Raw genomic sequence first — 6,190 nt, forward strand, 5'->3', positions numbered from 1 at the left:
TTTCCATTATAGGGATCCGCAATTGTACTCATATTTCTGCGTACTCAAAGTATCTGCTCAATTGAGAAACGAGTGATGAAAATGTACGTATGCATTCCATATTTATAAATTCCAAGCACTTTTACATTCAAGCCTTTTTATGCATTCATTTACATTTCGATCATTTATCACTTTATCTTTATTTTTACATTTCGATTTCAGTTATCTTTGTCTTCAAAGTCTTTTACATTCCAAGTCTTACCAAAATTTCACATTGTTATCTTCATATTATGTCTTCGATTTCAATCATAACATGGTGTTCAAAGGTTTAGATGTTCCGGGAGATTTTCGAGTTTGATCCATTAAGGATTAATAGATACTTGTTTTTTTTACCAAATTCAGCAATAAATTGCCATGCATAACTCCCACATCACTGGCTACTCTCTGTAATGAGAAACGTGGAGGGTTACATGTACATAATCCATAATCGCATGTGCAAGAAGTCGTGGTCACGATCCCCTAAGAAGAAGATAGTCAATAGCTTCCATAGTTAAGGCGGAACAATTACAATTTCTCAAGAGGCCTTAAATCTTGGCCCATAAACCTCTATAAATATCTTAACTTTATGGCAGAGGAGGAAAATTCATAATACACACAAAATACCCCTAAAGATGCAGAGTTTCTCATGCTAGGTGAGCTTGTTTTCTCTATACAAGAAATACCACCAAACAGAGTTCCTCACAACTGTGAGGTTTCCCTAAACAACCAAAATTACTTAAAGCCTCTAGTCATCCTTACCAGCATAAGGGTGTCATGCATCTGTACTTTTTGACAATTCAACCCTGCCCTAAAAAACTCTTAATTCTTCCCTAGATGCACATTTAGACCCATATAGAAAAATTTATTTCCTTAGGGTATATATTGAAATAAGCCTTTTAAATCCTTTCAAAATTTTACTTGAAGGTACTCTACTAGCCTAAACTGAGGTGCAGTCACTAATAAAATTAAAGGTGTATTGTTCCACTATAAATTTTAAGCCTAGGATTTAATCTTCTACTCTTTTTACATCCAAAATATCCTTCTTCCTTCTTGTCTATAATAATTCTCACCCTATTTTTTAATCTAACTTTTTCAGTATACCAAAACTTAAATTCCGAGTTGTCTAATTATTTCACATTTTCCCTCGTCCACTTAGTTTCTTGAAGGTAGATAAAATTGAACTTCCTTCTAATTATAAAGTCCGTTGACTTGTCAAAAAGTACATAATGCGTGACACACTTATGCTGGTAGGGGTGATCAGAGGCCTTAGTGAATTTTCGTGGGTTAGGGTTTGCCCACTGTAATGAGAAACTCTGCTTGATGGTGTTTTTGACTAAGGAGACATGTCATTTTCCACGTTTCTCTGAGGGGGAATGGGGGCGTTGAAGGCGAGGTCGCCCTCGATCGCGGGGGATAGAAGGTTGTCGCCCCTTACGAATAGCCACATTATCCTCACCCTTGACATGTATTTATGAATATATCACAACACCCACTATTTCCATAGTTTTTATAAATGCGTCTATTTTGTGTTCCAAAATAAATCATATTCTCATGAATTAATTTTTTTACCCATTTCCATTTACAAAAATGTGAGAAGAATTGTTTATTTTGCACTGCATCCAAGTGCATCAATACTTATTCATTTAACACTATACATACAACATTTTATTTCTAGGAAACGACCAATCATTCCGATTATTACATATTTAATTTATTTCATTGAGATTTAAAAAAAAAAATATTATTATCATCGACATTAAAAAATATGCTTTTGCTATCCCATGTATAAATTTTCAAATATGCTATCTTGACAGTAAAATCTGCTACACCGTATTTACACCATAACAATTATAAATCATTTTCATTGTGACACAAAAATCAAGGAAAGAAAAAATATTATGCCTAACTGTATAAAAACACGGTGTGGTTGTCACTTTTTAGTGTCATCGTAGCTTTTCTCATAAATTTTAACCCTTAAAACAAAATTGATTATATTTTTTTACCATCAATTTTAATTTAATTTTGAATAGTATTAGTATATTTGACATGATAGATGATTTTGGGTAATTTGATATCCTAGATAACAGTTCCTAATAATAATGAAAAAACTGTTACAAATACCCCTATATACTAGACTCCACCTAATAATCACATTGAACTCATGAATTGCTCAACCGACTTGCGCCGCATTCCTAAGATTACTCCTAACAATAACTCTTCTTTAGGAAGAGAAATAGAGAAAAATTAGGTCTCTTGAATATGAAAGTTTGAAAATTTAGGGTTTATAAATATCACTACACTTTACTTTGTTCAAACCAAAATCAGGGTTTACTGCTTTTTATAGTATTTACGTAAACTCCATAACACTCTTAACTTTTGTTCCCTGCAACTGTAACAAACCATGAAAAATTGGATTCTTGATCGTCAAGAAAAACATGTTTTGTTTTCAGCATTATGTTTTGCTGGATTTAACCTTGGAATGATAAGATGGGCTAGAAATCGTCTGTCTATTGATATTTCCAAGAATCAGATGATGGAGCTCATGAACCTAGTCTTTGATTCCACAGATCCTAAACTCACATTAGACAATTTTCCTTACCATTTAAGGTAATGTCATACGTTACTTTTTCCTTTTTTTATTCCTACATATGCCAAGAACAATCCTATGTTTCCCTATAATGATGATTGAAATTGCAGTGAAAAAACCAAAATCTTGTTGACAAGTGCTGGATATGTTCATTTAACACAACATCAATTATACAAGCATGCGAAGAACCTTTCGCCGATAAACCGAGCTATTTTGCTTTCTGGACCTGGAGGTATAATATTAATATGTATCTAAGTGCAAATTATTTTGGTTTACTAATCATATGTAACTGATATTTTGATTTTTTTTGAAGAATTCTATCAGCAATGTCTTGCTAAAGCTTTAGCACATTATTTCGAATCGAAGATACTGATTCTGGATATGAATTACTTGTCTTCCAAGGTAGAGTTATTTACATTTTCGCATTTTAAATTCTCATACATTTGTAGTCATATCTGTAATGTTTTTTCCTTTCTTTTTACAGATGCATGGCACATATGGATGTTATGGAAACGGACTAGTGAGTATCATCTGTGACACTTTCATGTGTTTTCGCAATTACTTTTGATAAGAACATGCTATCATGTAATGTAATGATGGTTGGCTTAGTGAAATTTTTCTAACTTGTGCTTATTTAGTTCCTACTCGACGAGACTGTCGAGCTTGTGTCTGATTTAATTGGTTCGCTATCAACCCTCTCGTCAAAGCTTTATAAGAATGCCTCTACCGCATCTAAACAACCAGATCATACTAGAAGTGATTTTTTTCTTCTCTTTTTAGTGATTATTCTCAATACTTAGTTTCCATAAGTTTGATAGCATGCTTATTATTGCTTTTGTTTTTGTTTCCAGCTCCTTGGAAGTGCGGACGACGCTTCTGTTTCAATGAAAAGCTTTTACTAGATTCACTCTACAAGGTGATTATACCTCAAAGAAAACTCAGTTGAAAAAGTTTCATTGACATTGTTCAAGTTTAGTTTTAACAGGTTTTGTAATTTTTATAGGTCTTAGTTTCTATATCAGAAACTGGTCCGGTTATTTTGTACATCAAGAATGTGGAGGAGATCTTTCTTCAATCACGAAGGATGTACCGTTTGTTCCATAAGCTATTCAATAAACTTTCAGGACCAGTGTTGATAATCGGTTCCCGAAGTTATGATTCAAAAAATAAGGGTATAAAAGTTGATAGGTTATTCCCTTACAACATTGAGATCAAACCGCCTCAAGACGCGACTAGTGCGAGACTCTGGAAAGACCAAATAGAAGATGCCATGAAAAAGACACAGTTGCAAGATAACACAAACTACATTGCTGGAGTGCTTGCAGCAAACGACATTGACTGCGATGACTTGAATTCAATGAGCTATGATGATATTATGCTACTCAGAAATCACATCTATGAGATTGCAGCATCTGCGATATTTTATCAGTTGATGGTTAACAAACAGCCGGAGTACCGAAATGGGAAACTAATCATGTCGGCCAAGAGGTAAACGTCTTGACAATAGCTGTTGTCGCAATTAGTTAAGAGAAAATGTTTTCTAATGACTAATATTTGAGCCTATGCAGTTTGTGCCATCTATCGAGTGTGTTCCAAGAAGTTGACATTATTGGGAAGGATAAAAAGGACACTAAAGAATCAAAGGTTTGTTAATGATTTTTCTCATCATACGAATAATCCGCAAATAGAAAAGCATGATAGTTGAATAGAAAATGTTTGCAGAATGTTCCTGATGACAATGCCTATGAGAAGACCATAAGACAAGAGCTTATCCCTGCAAATAAGATAAAGGTGAGTTTTTCAGATATCGGCGCATTGGACGATGTTAAAGAATCACTCCAGGAGTCGATTATGCTTCCCCTAAGAAGACCAGAAATATTCAAACGCGGTGGGATATTGAAGCCGTGTAAAGGTGTATTGCTTTTTGGACCTCCTGGTACTGGAAAAACAATGCTGGCAAAGGCAATTGCAAAAGAAGCTGGAGCAAGTTTCATCAATGTCTCCACGTCTACCATCACTGATATGTGGTATGGAAATAGTGAAAAGAATGTTCGAGCTGTGTTTTCGTTAGCGGCAAAGGTTGCCCCGACTATTATTTTCGTTGATGAAGTTGATAGCTTGCTTGGAGGTCGGACTTCGGATGAGCAAAGTGTTGGGAGAAGGATTAAAAATGAATTCATGTCCCATTGGGATGGACTATTGACAAAATCTAATGATAAAATTATTGTTCTTGGTGCCACCAACTTGCCATTTTCCCTTGATGAAGCAATTATAAGACGATTTCATCGCAGGTAGAATCACACATTCGTCATGAATCATGATCAAATGTTGCCTATGCTCAACTGTGATATCTTTTTCATAAACTTTAGTCATTTCTGTTCATCGAAATTTTGTGCAGGATCATGGTTGGTCTTCCGTCTGCTGAAAACCGAGAAACGATCTTGAAAACCATTCTAGCTAAGGAAAAACACGAAGATATAGACTTCAAAGAGCTTTCGACTATGACAGAAGGATACAGTGGGAGTGATCTTAAGGTTCATTTTTGTTGGTCATTCTTCTCTATCTCTTTTATCGTTACGATGAACTAATAGTTAATGATTTCTGTAAACAGAACTTGTGCAATACCGCAGCATATGGCCCCATTAAGGAGCTAATGCAACAGGAGAAGGAACAAGCAATGGTATAGTTACTTAATCACTTTTAAGAATGTGATTGGTAAAATAATTTATATTCAATATGAACTATTCATGTGCTTTAAAGCTAAGTAATAATCACTTATTTCAGAAAAAGAGGAAAAAGGGGGCAGAAGTTGAAAACTCAAAAGATGATTCCAATCCTATAGAAGAAGATCATGTGATTGTCCTCAGGCCATTAAACATGGAAGACATGAAAGAGGCCAAGAATAAGGTGTGTTAACTTATTTGAGATTATCTATTCGACGATTTGAAGCTTAATTATTTAAGAATGACATCAACATGGAAGAATGAATACTTATTTCTATGCATATAAATTGATAGATACATGTGTAAATACAGGTGGCTGCAAGCTATGCTGAAGGAGGATCAAATATGAAAAAGCTAGAGCAGTGGAATGATTTGTATGGAGAAGGAGGTTCAAGGAAGAAAAAGGAGCAGCTCAGTTATTTCATTTAGATTTGGAAATACAGTTTCATTAAGCAGAGATATTGCATTAAATCAGATTTATCTTTGACAAAATATTTAAACATGATCAGGGGAATGAGACTATCAAATGCACCACCACCATTTAATACCATATTAGTTAGCTTAGTGTTAGAGATACTAGTTACTTGATGTACAAGTTTTATGTTTTTTTTCTTCCTATTTTTGATAATTAGTTGGTTTGTTAGTTAGGAAGTTAGTTTGTTAGGGAACTAACTTCCTTTGATTTCTCTATATATGGAAGATCTCTCTCATATTCAACTTATGCAAATTATCATTCCTTCATCAATAAAGATGAGTTTTTTCCTTTGCAAACTATTCCTCTAATTTCTTTTTCTTCTTATTTACTTATCCCTCCAATGACCCTGAGATTTTTTCAGCCAATTCTTCTAATCCCTATTATCTC

General features: G+C 34.2%; 1 pseudogene; it reads left to right on the plus strand.

Moving 5' to 3' along the window:
- Positions 1 to 2,369: 2,369 nt before the first annotated feature.
- Positions 2,370 to 5,865, plus strand: LOC127096055 (uncharacterized; annotated as a pseudogene).
- The last annotated feature ends 325 nt before the right edge of the window (positions 5,866 to 6,190 follow it).

The sequence above is a fragment of the Lathyrus oleraceus genome, chromosome 6 (genome assembly GCF_024323335.1).
Source record: "Lathyrus oleraceus cultivar Zhongwan6 chromosome 6, CAAS_Psat_ZW6_1.0, whole genome shotgun sequence".
Taxonomy (NCBI): Eukaryota; Viridiplantae; Streptophyta; class Magnoliopsida; order Fabales; family Fabaceae; genus Lathyrus; species Lathyrus oleraceus.